The sequence below is a fragment of the Pinus tabuliformis genome, chromosome 4_2, assembly GCF_031772625.1.
Source record: "Pinus tabuliformis cultivar Carrire ecotype Pingquan chromosome 4_2, CPIR1, whole genome shotgun sequence".
NCBI classification, from domain to species: Eukaryota; Viridiplantae; Streptophyta; class Pinopsida; order Pinales; family Pinaceae; genus Pinus; species Pinus tabuliformis.
In genome coordinates, this window is record NC_142304.1 from 440,851,700 (window position 1) to 440,869,366 (window position 17,667).

Below are 17,667 nucleotides of genomic sequence, written 5' to 3' on the forward strand. Positions count from 1 at the left end.
CATCAATCCTGCTACAATTGCCATGGAGAACACATCAATCCAGGCCTCACTGGAGAACACATCAATCCTGCTACAATTGCCATGGAGAACACATCAATCCAGGCCTCACAGGAGAACACATCAATCCTGCTACAATTGCCATGGAGAACACATCAATCCAGGCTGCCATGGAGAACACATCAATCCAGGCCTCACAGGAGAACTAATCATCCTGCTACACAGGAGAGCGAATAATCCTGTTCCACAAGAGAGCGAATCATCTTGTCCCACAAGAGAGCGAATCATCTTGTTCCAGTGTGCACCACCAGGGGAGGGTGAGTCACCCTGTGGTCATATGTTGCTCCAGTAGGAACCGTAAGCCCTCAGAGCTCCCAGAGCTCAATGTATGCAACATGCAGGACCCTCGGGGCTTTGACAAGGTGTATCAACCTGTACATCATCTTAATGTGATGGAGCTTCCTTGCTCATCGACTTACCATATCCCAGATGATGTCTATCTGCTGGAGCAATTGATGAATACAGGATTCCTCAATAATCGAATCCCACCTCTGGTTGTTACAGAGAATCATAGTGGTATCCAATGTAAATCCAAACAGCTCACTGAAGAGCTTTTGCAACCAGACTGCCTCACACGAGGTTATGCTAGCAACAATATATCCTGCTTCGGCGGTTGTCAAAGCCACCGACTTTTGCTTCCTGCTCATCCAGGATATAGAAGCAGATCCCAAGGTGAAACAGTACCCGGAAGTGCTCTTACGGTCCACCACACTGCCTACCCAATCAACATCAGTATATCCAAGTAGTCTCACATCTCCGACAGTGTATCTTAATCCATGAGAGATTGTGTCCTGAAGACATCTCAGAAGATTCCTGGCATCAGTCCAGTGAGGCTCAACCAAATATGAGCTCACAATGCTAACTGCAAAACATATGTTCGGACGGAGGTTCACCAAGAACATCAATGCGAATGAGTTTTTGAAACTCAGAGGCATTTCCCAAGTCTGGTCCGACATCACTACCATATAACTTCTAAAAGTTAAGATCCTCGAGGTAGTCACAGGCTTGCAGTCCATCATACTGAATCTTTCCAATATCTTTACCACATATTTTCCTTGAGATAGGAAAATTTCCGTTGGCTTCTGCCACACTTCAAGTCCTTGGTCCTTCATTTTAAATTCAGAAGCCATCTCCCTCTTACATTTGTGAATGAGATGGTTTGCACCAGTTAGAAAGAGGTCATCCACATACAACACCAGTATGAGAGGCTTTTCATCTTCAACCTTAAAGTAAAGGTTAGGATCAGCTTCACTCCTAGTGAATCCCAACTTCATCAAGTAGCTATCGATCCTCTCATACCATGCTCGGGGTGCTTGCTTCAGCCCATAGAGAGCCTTCTTCAACCTGCATACATGAGTTTTTCAATCATAAATCTCAAATCCTTCAGGTTGCTCCACATAGACCTCTTCTTTGATAGAAACATGTAAGAACGCGATCTTGACATCCATCTGATGTAGGTTCCATCCTTGTGAAGCCACAAGGGCTATGATCAAGCGGATGGTCGTATATCTGGCAACAGGTGCAAATATCATAGTTTATACCTCCCTTCTAGGATAAACCACGAGCAACAAAATGAACCTTATACTTTTCCATACTTCCATTTGCTGCATGCTTTATCTTGTAAATCCATTTTGAAGTAACAATTTTCTTGTCCACGGTCTGGGAACTACTTCCCAGACATCATTCTCCATAATAGACCCATATTCTACGGTCATAGCATCCGTCCATAGTTAATGCTTGTTGACATCTGAGAATGATGAAGGTTCATTTTGTATGATCGTGCTCATGATGATCAGGTATCCCTGATACCTGTTAAGTTTCTTACTTTGATGGAAGGTTCCTCGGGGTGCAGCATGTCCTTCAGCATCATCAAGTATCCCCCTAAGCCATGAAGGCCTCTTCCTAGAAGAGGAAGGCTCATGTGGAGGAGGATTAATTGGATCCATGGGTACTTATACATCAGGCATTGATTCATCATCCTTTTCTTTTGGTTCCCTGGTGTCAGCTTCTTGAGAGCTCCTCAAAGTTGGAAGATTGATCACCTTGCTGAGAGCCATATCTTCGTCAAAGGTGACATCATGACTAATTATGACTTCCCTTTGACCAGCTACATAGATTCTATAGCCTTTAGTATTTTCACCATAGCCCACGAAAATTCCCTTCTTTCCAGATGCTCCCAATTTATTTCTTTTCTCTTTCGGCACATGAAAGTATACAGGGCTTCCAAAAATTTTAAAATGAGAAACATCAGGTTTCTTACCGGTGAATTTTTCTTCAGGAGTCTTGGAACCCAATGCTTGATGAGGGCATCGATTTTGTACATATACGGCAGTGTTTGCAGCTTCAGCCCATAGAAACTTCAGAAGTCTTTGATCATGTAGCATGGCCCGGACAACTTCCATCATTGTGTGGTTCTTCCTTCCCACCACACCATTCTGCTCAGGAGTATGTGGTGTAGAAGTCTCCCTCTTAATGCCAACCTCAGGTATGCCTGAGTAAACCAATTGTAATATATCGGAGGTCTTGCTTTGGCTTGAGGGTAATGGTCCCCTTTTGAGCTTTCCTTCAGCACATCCCGGACATACACCTTCTTTCTCTACTTGGAATTCAGGCATCCCTGTTACCATCTGTCTTACATCGGGTAGAGCTTTGTAATGAAGGTGGGCAAACCTCCGATGCCAAAGTTTGGACTGAAGAGATGTGTCATCAGATATGACACCTAGCGGACTTCCATCGACCTGATATAATGAATCAACATGAAACCCAAGAGTAAAGGCATCTTTAACATTATTTTTCCATATACGTACCTTGCCATTGCTGAAGGTTACCTTGTAGCCTTTGTCTTCCATTGCCGAGATGGACGCTAGGTTCTTTTTGAGGTTAGGTGCATTTAATACATCCTGGACTTTCTAGCCTTCTTGAATGGTTGTCCTCTTCCTCGATCCCCAACTCTCCTCTTACCTTTGCTATTGAATTTGTCATTCCTTTGATTTGCCATCAGAGGGATTTTGATCATCGTCCCGGTGTGAGTCCTTCTCTTTGCATGAGAAGAAAAGGCAGCATGAGGACCTTTAGGCATGGGCATTTCTTGCACTTCTTCCCTTGTTTCTTCTTGAATGCATCTAGCCATTAATTCCTCGAAACCAGGAATTACATTATAGTTCAGAAGAGTAGTCTTGAACACGTACCATTTGGATGGTAATCCTCCAAGAGTTGTGAGTGCCATTTCTCTATCAGTAAGGGTTTCCCCAATAGATAGGAGATCGTTCTTGATCTCGGTGATTCTTAAGAAGTATGCTTGCATACTTTCATCCTTACTCTTCTTGATTTACCTCAGCTTATTTCTAAGAAACAAAACTTGATTTGCATCATTAACTTTAAATAAACTCACCAGTCTATTGTAGATTTCCTTGGAGGTGTCCAGTTCAGAGATGTAGGACACCAAGTGCTTGTCGATAGAGTCCCGGATGATCTTCTATTTTGACTTCTCCATTTTTCCATTTGTTCCAGGCAGCAGCGGATGCATTTGATGGAGGGTCAACAATATTGCCTCTTACATGGTCCAGCACTCCTTGATCTTCTAGGGTTAGATCGATAGACATATTCCATCCGTGATAGTCAGCTTTCTCACGGAGCTTGTCTTCGGCAGGAAAGAGTGTTGAGGACCCCATAGTTCTTTTAGGATAGCCTTTCCAATCTTCTCTTCGATGATTGCTCTTGCTCTTGCTCGGGCTTTGTCTTCACCTCAGCTCCGATACCATGTTAAGTTATGGTATGTTCTATTCTTATAGCAGTTTACTTCTTTTTCTTATTATATTCCATCGATTAGCAATCACATGTACATAAAGTAAAGTGCAGATAGAACATTAAACGATCGACAGAAAACAAGCCAAGACAAGAGACACAAGATGTGGCGGCTAGCCAAGGACAAACCCCACAATGTGTGGGGAAAACCTTTGATCAAATCTTCTTTTATCTTCAATAATTCAGCAGAGAGAAATAGTACAATAAATCTGATTCATATCAATAGTAGCAAACCCTAGATCAGCAGCATCAGCATTAGCGGCTTCATTATCAAACTAGGGCAGACCATATCTCACAAACCGATAGTTGGATTGACTTCATTCCACCACCAAAAGTTTTGGCTTCTAGAGGAGGTTCAGATGAACCTATAGCACAGTTCAGATGAGGAGATCTTCTAGGCCACGCAAGTCAATCTTTACTTCTACAGTTGCAGCTTCAGTTTCAGCAGTTTCCGGCTTCAAACTAGGGCAGTCGATATCTTGCAAACCGTTCGTCGGATTGACTTCATTCCACCACCAAAAGTTGCGGCTTTCAAAGGAGGTTTAGATGAACCTACAGTGCAGTTCAGATGAGGAGATCTTCTAGGCCACGCAAGTCAATCTTTACTTCTGCAGTTGCAGCTTCAGTTTCAGCAGTTTCCGGCTTCAAACTAGGGCAGTCGATATCTTGCAAACCATTCGTCGAATTGACTTCATTCCACCACCAAAAGTTGCGGCTTTCAAAGGAGGTTCAGATGAACCTACAGTGTAGTTCCAAAGATGAGATATTCTAGGCCACACAAGTCAATCTTTACTTCTGCAGTTGCAGCTTCAAATTCAACAGCTTCCGGCTTCACATGTGAGAGAGAGAGAGACCCATTTCAGCGCAGTAGAGAAGAGACTCATATCTGCGCAGTAGAGAGAGAGAGATGTGATGAGATGAGTGAGAGTCCAAATGAGGAAAAATTCCTCTTATATTTATACACAACGTTGGTGGGTGAGTAGATGCGACTATTGGGCTTCTGAGCCTACATGAGTTGTAGGTCGGCTTGATAATAATTCCATAATCAAAATAAATTCATATCTCCATGAATACTTATCGGAATTGGATGATCTTTATATCAATCCTACACCTCTCGACGAGAGGAATCTAATAAAAATATTATTAGCCATGAATAAGATGACCCACATGAAGTTTTTCCATGGTTGCCAATTTTAACAAGAAAGAATTGGGCAGATCCCCTGATTGAGGCCACTTGGGCCTACAACACCACTTGGAAGACCACAAACAATTTCACACCTTATGAGCTGGTCTATGGGAAGAGAGCTTTGCTGTCAATCGAGTTCAAGTACAACACATTGAGGATGGCAGCTCAGCTTGACCTAGATCTCAACCATGCTCAACGAGAAAGGTTATTGCAGCTGAATGGGTTAGATGAACACCGAATGCAGGCCCTCCTCAACTCAGAAGTGGTTCAACTTCAGAGGAAGATATGGCATGATCGGCACCTTAATGACAAACAATTCCAGCTGGGAGATTGGGCGCTGCTGTATGATTCCAGACATAAGGATTTCAAAGGGAAGCTGAGGACAAGATAGCTAGGACCATATGCAATGGAGAAGTGCAATGGCAATGGTTCTGTCCTTATCTGGACCATTGATGAAGAAGCCATCCCCATGCTTGTCAATGTGCATCGACTAAAGATCTACAGGAAACCTCTTTCGAGGCAAGAGTTCATCGAAACTGTGGAAAAATCAGTGCTGGTAATAGAGAAGGGTTCTGCCTCTGTTTTGGCCACACCCTAAGCATCATCATAAAAAAAAAAGAAAAAGAAAAAAAAAAAGAAAAAAAAAAAGAAAAAAGAAAAAAGAAAAAAGAAAAAAGAAAAAAGAAAAAATACAATAAAAAAGATCCTTGGGTGAAAACCTCTCTGAGGCACCCAAGGCAGATGGTAGGGGTGAAAACCTCATTGAGGTGCCCCTACTGTCTCTCTAAAAAAGGATTTGAATAAAAAGACCCTTGGGTGAAAACCTCTCTGAGGCGCCCAAGGCAGATAGTAAGGGTGAAAACCTCATTGAGGCGCCCTTGCTATCTCTTTAAAAAAAAAAAAAGAGAAAAAGAAAAAGAGAAAGAAAAAGAAGGAAGAAACAGAGAGAAAAAAACAAGTTTAATCCCTGGAAATTGTTGCAGGTTGCAGGAACACAATGCAGAAAGGAGGCCTCCCAACACAAGGACAAGGGTCCCTACCAAGTTACCAGGCATCCTCACATCCACTCCCTCCATGAACACTCATTTTTTCAGGGTTCAGACACAATCTAGTCGTGGTTCAACCTTCTACAGGAAGCTACAGGACTTTCTACAGGAAGTTCTGTATTTCTACAGGAAACATCCTGTAGAGCCTTTGGGCAGGCCAGAATCGATTATGGAGAGGGATTTGAAGCTTGAAGTCTATTGAGGAGGCATGCAACCACTCTTTTCTTCCATCCTCCACTTGTTTCATCTCCTTTCACCACCATTGCCACCATCTGGTTGAATATACCTGCACAGTCATACCAGAACCCTGTTTTCTCAGATAAAAATTTGTTTTTTTCAAGTGAAAAATAAAGCATGCAGAGGCCCGCACACTTTACCTGTCAAGGCACCCTCATGACCCTTCATCCATGAACACAACTTTGTTTGTTTCAGCATGCACCCCAGGAGGAGAAATGGCTACAGGAATCCTGTAGCAGCTGATCCCGCTGGAGCACATACCATGGAGACACCAGCAACTCACATCAAACGAAGTCAGTGCATGCATCATTCAACACCAGAGAGTCGGGTCTCAAGGTCTTGGAACCAGCATTAGCCAATGGAAGAGGAGCTCCAACACCCGTGCACGAAGCAACAATAAGCAAATCCAGCATTCCTCGTCCTGAAGCCTGAAAAAAAAAACGTCCACGACCGCACAGGTAAGTACCTAACCTTATTCGTCGAATTACATGAACTATACTCTAAAATTTGCATGACTGTGAGAATGGGCGGATTGAAAAAGTTTGGTGGCCATTCCACTGGCCACCCACAGCCAGTCAGATGGCCTCGTAGGATCCGAATGGGCTTGGTTATGCCAAAAAGATGGGCAGTTGACACGTGGGAAGTGTCCAGTCGGGGAGAATCGGTAGTATGACAGAAATGGCGGCGGTGAAGGCAGAGGGAAGGATTCAGCGGTCAGAGACACGCCGAGGAATGATGGCTGTGATGTCGGCCAATGGATCGGCCTGGACAGCTCACCCTCGCGCCATGAATTTCGCGGCATTTCAAATTGGCCGGTCAAATAACTCAGGGTAAACTGCTGTCATTCACACTTACAACCGTTTTTGCATCCGAGTACGCGTCCTCCTCCTCTGGAAGTTGTTAGCCTGATCTTCTCGGTCTGTTCCAATGTCCTTCCACAGCTCAGACTCATCCAGAACCACCGTAACATCCTCTAGAAGCCGGGAAAGCTTTCTACAGGAAGGTGCACTACAGGAAGCCCGACATTACGAAGAAGCTTGGACTGTTCACGTCGAGGGTGGAAATTCTCAGAGAGGTAGGCCCGAACATACCTTTCCCATGCAAAATAGTTCAAAAGGTGGTGAATTCGACGTGCTGGGGTAGAGAAAAATTTAAAAGCAAGTCTGTCTGTGAATCCAAAAGCAGTTTACTTATCGTTGCATGAAATTGTCTTCATGGTTTGTGTCCAAGATTTTCTCCACGAAGTCCTGAGTTAATTTCCTCCTGTAGAGAAGTGAGACACTGTCAAGGCTAACTGGTGGAAAAATGTGAATTTTATATGATTGTGTGTATGTTGGAAACATAGCCCTGCACTCTGTTTAGAGAAATCCTGAGTTGTCCTTCTGTACACGAGCAGTCCGGTTTCAAAGCAGAGGAACTGATACGAAGAGGCCTACAGATACCGTTTTTAACACTCTGAGAAGGAAACACACCTAGAATTCCCTTTCTGCTCAAAGCGCAAGCAAAAACAGAGTCTTTTTCACCATGACAGGAGGGTTTATCTGAAAGGAACCCTCGGATTCCAAGAAACTCCGAGAAACCCCTGAGGTGGTAGACTTATTTTCCCGTGCACACTGGATGACATTCTGTGACAAACTTCAAGGTCACGATGATGAAATTACAGAAGAATTCCTAAGGTCCTTGAAGCCAAAATCGAAGACACTAGCCACTGTCAACTTCAGAGGATTGACCCTAAGACTCACCCCACAACTCATTAGAAGAGTCACTGATCTACCGATGGGGGTACCCTGGGATAAGGAGGAGAGAAAATTGGGTCAAAAGGCTAAAAAGGAGTTCTTCTTGCCAGAGGAACAATTTTCAGAGGACAAGAATGGGGTCCGAAGAACCGACCTATAGCCATTTTGGAGCGAAGTCAGCCTCCAAATTATGAAGTATATTACCTGTGAGGGGCAATTCAGCATCGTATATGATTATCATTTCCGTTTGCTAACAAAACTCAGGCACCAAATGGATCTGCCCTCAGAACAAAAATTGAGCATTCCCTACTTCTTCCTGCAATCCTTGATTGAGTGTGCCACAAAGCTGAGGGAGGGGGCACCAGACCAGCTGGCCCATCATGGGCTTATCAAGCTCCTCGTGGAAGATGCACTCCATACTTACACTGTTCCTCTCTCCTGGGAAATTTTTTGAAATATGTCTAAGGATGATGACATCCGAATTTTGTCCGAGAAGCTCACTTCTTCCAGCAGCGAGGAGAAGGAGCACACCGAGGCAGAAAAGAAAGCTAAAGGTCAAGAAACCCCAGGAAAACCACCAAATAAAGAACAAAAAGAGCCATGAGAAAAAGGCCAAGCTGCTGAGGCCAAAACAGTGGGTGGTAAAATAACACAAACACCTAGGGAGAAAAGACTGTAGAGCAGGGCAGAAAGGACTGAGAAAGTCCAAGCCAGTGAAGGCACCCCTAAGGCAGCCTCATCCAAGCTAAAGGAAAAAGCACCCTTAGCCAAGCAGGCTAAAACAGTGCCAACTGGTTCTACAGGAAGCCAGAAGGCCATTTCTACAGGAAGTCCAAAAACTGCTTCTACAGGAAGCCAGAAACCAGCCACTATAGGCATTTCTACAGGAAGTCTGAAGAAAGGGCAGCAGAAGGAGAAATCGGTCGAGATTCTAGCTAGGGAGGCAGCAGCTGTGCTGGCCACCCTAAGCACCTCTCCCAAGCAGAAGGAAAAGAGAAAGAGGGAGACTCCCCTATATTTTAAGGCAAGGAGGAGTGTGAGGATTAAGACTGGCAGACCCCAGCCTCCATCAAAAGAGCCAATCACAATTATAGATACCCCTACCACACCAAAGGAGAGGTCCCCTCCAAGGAATCCATCACTTATGAGCAGGGAAGCCCGAAGACATCCACATGGAAGGAAAGGATGGAGAAATTGAACTCGGAGGCCTCTCTACAGGATGCCGAGGCTGCTCTATAGGAAACTTTGGCTAAGCTGAAAGAGACTGAACAGATGGAGGAAAGAGCAGCCAAGTCATCATAGGAGGAGGAGAAGGGCGATATCATTATGGAACCAAACCCCCAACCCAGCCTGGGCTCTTATTATAACTTCTTAGAGGCCGGGAAAATCATTCCTAAAAAATTCACAATGCCACTTTTCCTAGCACATAGGAAGAAATAGTACGGACCCACACTTGGATGAAGATCGCTAAATCCAAAGGGGTGGCAGATATAGGCCCTATAGAGGAAAAGCTCAAGGATACCCAAATAGAGTTGGCAAGAGTACGGCATGTAGAAAGCTCCCAACAGGCCAAGCTACGAGAAGAGAATGAGCTGCTTAGACAACAGCTACAGCTACAAGGGCAAAGGAAAGAAGAGGAAACAACAACCAAGGACACCACAGAAGAGCCTCAGGGAAAAGAAGGAATGCAAGCTGAACTTGAGGCACTAAACCGGAAACTACAGGAAAGGGAATTGCAAGCAGGCCTAGAGATACAATCTCTAAAACATCAGATGCAAGAAAAGGAGGCATAACTGGCCTGCATGGCCAGTTGGGCAACGGAAGCTCTGCAATGTAGGCAGCCGACCAAATCCTATGGCCTATACCTCACGGATCAATGGTTGCATTTCCAAATCAACACGTTGGCATAGAAGGGTATCTCCCAAATCCAAAACCCCCAGCAGTTCATGGATTTATGTAACAACAGTTCATTGGAAGACAAGGCCAAGCTATCAGAGTTCTACCTTCATAATTTGGCCCTTCAAAATATAACCTCATGGGACCCCAACACAGTAGTAGGGGACATGCAGTTGATGGAAATGACCTCATGGCTAAACCACGAAGAAAATAGAGCGGCAGAGGTCAGAAATGTCATGGACCGAGAATTACAAGAACCACTGCTAATTAGAGCAGAGCCAGGGGACCCCACAACATTGATATCTGCCCACCAACACCTAGCAACCAACTCTCAGGCTCTGTTAGAGTACATGGATCGACAGGCTCAGGCCATAGCACACTTTGAGGATATGGAGCGACTATTGGGGGACAATTGTGTTCATGCTTGCACCCGTAGGTGGAACACATTGTCCCATAGCCTCAAAATCAGGGAATACCACACTCCAACTAGAATGAGGGAGGCCTTGGCACGAGTGCCTCTCTACAAAAATTCTATGCAGAACCTCCAGGCCAACTAGATAGGCCTCAAGTTAAGTCCCCCTTTTTTTTGGGATTGCTAGAAGGAGGCACAGAAGAAGAAGAGCATAAGCAGTGGGAAGAGGTGGAAAGGAAGGCCAGATTCCATGACAGTGAAGAGGACACTACTTCAAAATCCTGGGATGTGAGGGAGGCGATCAAAGAAATTAAGGACGAGGAGCTGGACTAGTTGCTCGAGGATGAGCAGCCCTTTTAGCAGGGGGGTGATGATGAGCCCCAAATTGGGTAACTTATTGGGCTCATTTTGCCTCATTATCCTTGTTCAGTCCTTGTTCAATCCCCCATTTTTCATAGCTTATGCATTATTTTTTAGTATGTTTATGTCATTTGTACGAATAAAGGTGGTCACTCTTCCTAGGTGGCTAACATGTGCTTATTTCAGGTTTTTTTGACACATGTTGGAGCAAAACCGAGCAATCATGGGCTAGAAGACGGCCAATCTTGAGGAGAGGATTCATAGGGGGGTTGTCTATGACATTAAATAACCCTTCCTCGGGATCTTCACCCCCAAACTCTGAGCTCACAGGCCACAAACTGGATCTTGAAGGCATCCAAGCAGATTTTGGAAAAGGGACTGTCTATTAACAGTTGGACAACCAAGTCCCCCAGATTTAGGAGGCCTGATAGGGCCCTCGTGGTGTATAAATGATAAGGCCTCAACCTTCGTAAGGGACTTTTTTGAAACCATTGCATATTTTTGCACTACAGTGCTGTCAGCTTTAGCTAGTTTTCTTGTAGCCATTTTGGCATAACTCTTGACTGATGACTATTTTTTGATAATGATAAGCAGTCCTATTTCATATCAACTCTGAGATTTCTATAGGAGTCATAGCTCTTAGGGTTGGGCCAAACCTGAGAGCCTAGGGCCTCCTTTATGTACTGTTATCTTTCCTTTAAGCATTGTTGTTTTCCTTTTGTGCATTTGCAAACGTATTTCTGTTAGGCAGATTAAGTTGTGTTGATTAACTAGGTCACTGTTTATGAATAGAATGCTTTAGATGTTTAGAATAGATTGGTAGGATAATAACAGGAAAAAGGCTCCAAAAAAGGGTCAACAAACACTTTTGGTTTCACCTATTCATTATTGGATCAGGGGCTGGAATTGAAGTAACCGTGTTGTCCCAAACAAAAACACTAGTTTGCTTTACCATGCAATCCTTAGTGTACTGTTTTCATTTGCAGAAGTTGGTTATGTGTTCATATCTTTGAAATGTTTCATTGCATAGTTGATATACATGGTTCTCTTTCAAATAAAGCTGCTGTTCATTCAATTTATTGTTAGTCAGATTAGATTAGATAAGACTTTGATTACTTGCAAGACTTTGTTGATTCAGTTGAATGTATATGGTGCAAAGCATCTCTACCACTCTTTCATCCACGTAAGCTTCATCAGAGCCATCTGCTCCATCTCCTAGCTAGGTTCCTCCTCTCACATCTGTCCTCTTGCCCACGTAACCCTACCTTTTTGTGCAATAATTGTTTCAGCCTTCTTTGAGCCAATTTAGCCATCTACACCTCCTCACCACTCCATCCACCAGTCCCTGGGCCACTTCAGACCCCTATCGTACCTCCATATCCATCCATGCATCTTCCCTCACTCACCCATCCTCCAAAATCCAATTTTTAAACATCCTGTAGAAATTCCTGAACATCCTGTAGAACCCCTGCAGACTTCCTGTAGAAGCTCACAAATGAGGTTTCTTGATAGCCAAACTTTTTGAAACTCTCTGGAAGGGTGTTAGGGACTCCTTAGACCCTCTCTAAACCTTCCCGACCTCTTCCAAGAATTTCTCCTCCTTGATCCACCCCTGCACAGTCAAAGAACAGTGAAAGCATATGCATGATGAAACTGACGACTTAATCAAAAATACAAAAAGATGTTTTCTTCAGATAGAGGTAGTCTAGACACATGTATTTTACCTTCATAGAAGTAATGGCATCTCTTTCAGTAGTTTGCATTCTCTCCTTTGCATCAGTAGGACTAGCTGGTAGAATTAGGGTTTGCTAGGGTTTGCATTTTCCTTTAGTTTTTCAATCTCTTTTCGCAAATAGATTAGCTTCCTTCGAGTTAGCTTTCATCCATCAATTAAAAAGCTTCTTCTAAGAGCTCATAGAAGTTGGCTTAATCTCCTAGCGGACTTGTTCCAGCTGACCAAGTGACAGCTGCGGCAAGAGCTAGTACTTGTGCATACAACACCGTCGCTTCCAAGTTTGTTACGAACTACCGGGTTGATAAAAGTAAAGATGGGAGTCCCAGGAGTTGCAGCATTATTGCTGCAATACTGGAGCCCACCAACATGTTAATGGTTTTCCCTATAATTACCAACGTTAAAGATTGATTCAAATTCGATGATAAGGATGGAAACTTACTGGTTGGTTCATTCAGTTTATCTTTTACCCATTCGTCAGAATTGTGGGAGGTGCACCCATTCGTCAGAAGTGTGGGAGGCACAAGCATATTTAATTCATTGTTTGATGCTCCACAACGATTAATCAATGGGTATATTTATTGATCATCTTTATTTTCCATCAATTTATGATATAGCTAGAAAGTTCAACATTACCGACCAATTTACATAAAATTTTACAGATTTTAGCACCGATTTTTCAAGATTCTAACATACGTAATCAAATCTTAACAAAAATCAAACATATGTAAATTTAATCAGGAGAAAACTTTAATACCATCCATTTTTATTTATGTGGGAAAATGTGTCCTTCTCATGGCTTATAGAAAAATAAGACAGTGAAACCCTTCATTCATTAATATCAAAAGTAAAGGGAGATTTAAATGCAGAAAAATATAAACTCTAATTTATCCTAGGAAAGAGGATGAATATATTTCCATCTTACATTTTTAACTGATCCATAGGAAGAATGAGATCAAGATTAGTCATATGAGATCCTAGTATGTAAAGATGAGTTCAATGGTTATTCACATTTATGGCATTTTTTCATATTTTTCAGTCTAATAGGGTAATTATGATAATGGTTTAAGAAACATCGATCATAGATCAATATCTATCTCATTCTTCATAAGAGCATTTCAAATCCAAATATAAATGATGTATGTTTATGATCATTGATCAAAATATTGCAAAAGTTATGGTATTGATTTAAGATCACAAGTGTGGCCTTCATCTCAGAATAAAGTTTTACTGAAACTATTGACACTAGTTATCAAAGATTTTATTCTCCCCTTTTGTTTCCAATACACGAGTTTGCAAAACCGGATGTTGCTTTGCTTCCAGCAAGCATCCATAGACCCAATGGAGCCATCCATTATCCTGAGATAAGAGTCTTTATGAATTCTTGTTTACTCTCTATGTTAGAGGTATTCATTCAATTTATTTTAGTGAATACGTGCTTTTACTTGAATATATGTGATTATTTTCCACAGGATGGGAGGATTACGCACTAGATTTAGTCCAATACCACTGACCTTGCTCCATTGTGTGCGAGCATTTCTAGTCGCAATGCAGATATCAACATACCCCATTAGAAGTAACCTATATAGAAGGAGTGGTAGGAGTAAGATTGTAACTAACTAGTTCCACAAGAGTTTCATTTAGATTCTATGAAAGCCAAACATCATGTTAATATTTCTAGTACTCATAAGTCAATGCAATCCCTAATGGTATTTCTGTGTAAGTAGTACAAAAAGAAAGATATGATAAAAAATGTTTGATATGAAGTTTGAGACAGTTAAAGAAACAAGCTTTGAGCCTTTTAGAAAAATAATTACCCCTCAATCTTCATTTATGAATAAAGAAATTTAAGGATGTGTTCCAAACTCATTAATATAATATACAACTAAGGGCTCATGGGTCCATATTCCATTCTAGTTATGATCATATAAGGATTCTTTAAGATGCAACTAATTTCACCTTATTTCTCCTAATTCTAACAATCATAAAATTTGCGTAATAAAACGTTTTAGTTATTTGCAATAATTGAAGTATATGTGTTTTAATAGCAAATTTTCTCAAAGAAATCATAAAGCCAATGCAGCTAGGCTAAAAGCTTACCAGTTACATGGTTCTTGTTTTTGGGCTTCATACTTATAAAAAACTATAATATGTTCAACCGTTGAAAGAAACAGGGGAATAATTCGTTTATCAGGTCTTAACAAAATATGTTTAATTGATAACTTGAAGATTTTTTTTCAAAATATGCACCCATCCATTATTCAATGAAATCATGTAGTCTTGTATAAGTTCTGATGAATAAGACCTTGAAATTATAGTCATATGTTCATGAACCTTTTGTATGTATGTTTCTTCCTCCTCACTATCCTCTATGGTCATAGGTCCAGTCATAATATAATTCAAAAATAAAATAATAACCATAAATTTTAACACATTAACAACCCTAAGTTCAAACACATAGTCTGTATGTTGTACAATGGAATGATCATAAACAGATTCACTACTATGGAAGGATTTTGAACCAGTTATATCCTCAAGTTTATCAGTATTGAAAGATTCATAATTATGCCTTGAATGTAAACTAAAACCTGTATCTAAATCACCTCCTATTTCAAGATTACGACAAAGGTTAATGGCTCATATCATACTTATTGAATAAGGTTGGCGTAGAATAATCAACATAAATGTCATATGGATTTCTATCACAATTACTGAAAACACTATCACATACCTATTTGTTTGTTTGAAAAAGGTCTTCCAGAGTTCATGGTTGATCTGCATAACCATGAATGGATAATGTTGATGTTGTAGTAGACATAATTTATTCCTCAACATATCTTACTTCACAAAATTTATCAATATAATGATTAGGGAAATCAAATAACGAAAAACTAGATTCAACATGAGTCATTGTATCATTAGGTTCTTTAGGGCTATCTTGATAGTGAAAACTAGATATAATGCATTGTTCAATTAAGGATTTAGAGGGTACAAACATTTCAATAGAATCATTAGATTCATATTTCTTACATGGGCTATGGGCTTGGTGTATTTTCCAAAAAACCATCATTTAGGGCCTCAAAATGGCTATGGAAGTTTAACACCTGAAAAACTGGCAAAAGTAGAAAGTTGTTCTAGAATTAAAGAAATTGAAAGGCAACAGTGATGGGAGTCCAAGTGGAATAGGCGAGTGGCCACCAATATCCATGTAGATCAATCCTTACCCCTTAGGATGTAATGGTATCCATTGCATTGAGAGCCTCCATGAGATGGAGAAACTTCTGTTGAACTTAGTCCTCGGTGAACCACTTGCCTTGGTGCAAGAGATGGCCAACTTTAACAACCCGATAGAGTTGGATCCTCTGTTGGTGAGTCTTCTTGATCTATGTGTCCATGCTTCAATCAGTTGTGGCATGTTAAATGCAGTCTGGGTTGAGCTTTGTTGGTGTCAATTTCTCAACATTGTATGACGTGTCCAACAATGGTGGAAAGTATGGCTGAAGGTGGTCCACATTGAATACAAGGTGCAAACCAAGGAATGCGGGGATACTGAGCTCAAAATAATTGTCTCCCACAACCTTGGTGATGGTGTAAGGCCTGCATCAGAGTGGTCAAAGCTTCTAATGGGCTCTGGTAAGGTGTTCCTTCTACAAATACAACCACACTTTGTCACCCAACTAAAACTTATGTGGCATCCAATGTTGGTCATGTTGTTATTTGTACTTGACATTGGCTTTATCTAAGATGTCATGAACCTACTAGCGAATGTGATGAATGCATTCAATAAACTTGGCGGCTTTATCAACTTTAGATTGAACATGGGTAGTTTCTTCCCATGTAGTTGCAAAAGGTAGTGCAACATCAATGGGACATAATGGTTGAAATCCTAGGCCAAATAATAGGGGTTATGCTTAGTCGAGCTATGGAGATCTCTGTTATAACTGTGTTTCACATAAGGAATAATCTCATCCCATGTCCATGAATGCTTATAGTTGTACATGTGTAGTATGTGCGCAATCATCTTGTTGATGACCTTTGTTTTACCATCAATCTGGGGGTGGAATGCAATTGAATTGGTGAGCTTGGTGGGCCTCAAAATGGATCCAGAAGTTCATGAACCAAAAATTTACCAAAAGTAGAAATATGTGCTAGAATTAAAGAAAATGAAAGGAAACAATGATTGGGTTCCAAGTGGAATATGCAGGCGACACCAATATCCACCTGGATCAATCCTCCCCCCTTAGGAAGCAATGGTCCCTATTGCATTGAGAACCTCCATGAGATGGGGAAAAATATTCTCAACTTAGTCCTTGGTGATCCACTTGCCTTGATGTAGGAGCTGGCCAACTTTGACAGCTTGATATAGTGTAGTTAGTTACCGACTTGAAAGCAGGCTAGCATTCTATTTATGTTCATGAAGGCTGGCTTGCGGGGCCTTATAGATAAGAACCCGAATTAGGCTGGCATTTCACTCAGGCTGACTGATATATATATATTCTGGGGCTAGGGATCCTATGTTGGCGATTATTCTTGATATATGTTACCATGATTCGATCAGTTGTGGCATGTTCAATGCAGTCTGGGTTGAACTCTTTTGGTGTCAGTTGCTCAACAATATCTGATGTGTCCAACAATGGTGGAAAGTATGGTTTAAGGTGGTCCACATTGAAGACACGGTGCAAGCCAAGGAATGGGAGGATACTGAGCTTGAAAATGTTGTCTCCCACAACCTTGGTGATGGTGTGAGGCCCATATTAGAGTGGTCAAAGCTTCCGATGAGCTCTAGTAAGGCATTCCTTCTGCAAATGAAACCAAACTTTGTCGCCCAACTAAAACTTATGTGGCACTCGACTCTGATCATGCCGTTGTTTGTACTTGACTTTGGCTTTATCCAAGATGTCTTGAAACTACTAGCGAATGTAGTTAATGCATTCAATGAACCTAGTGGCTTTATCAACTTCAGACTGAACATGGGTAGATTCTTCGCGTGTAGTTGCAAAACGTAGTACAACATCAATGGGACATAATGGTTGAGATCCTAGGCCCACTTGACGGGGGATGTGCCTAGTAGATCTATGGAGAGATCAATTATAACTATGTTGCATATAGGGAAGACTCTCATTGCATGTTCGCAGATGATTAGATTTGTACATGTGTAGTATGTGCACAGTCATCTTGATGATGACCTCTGTCTAACCATC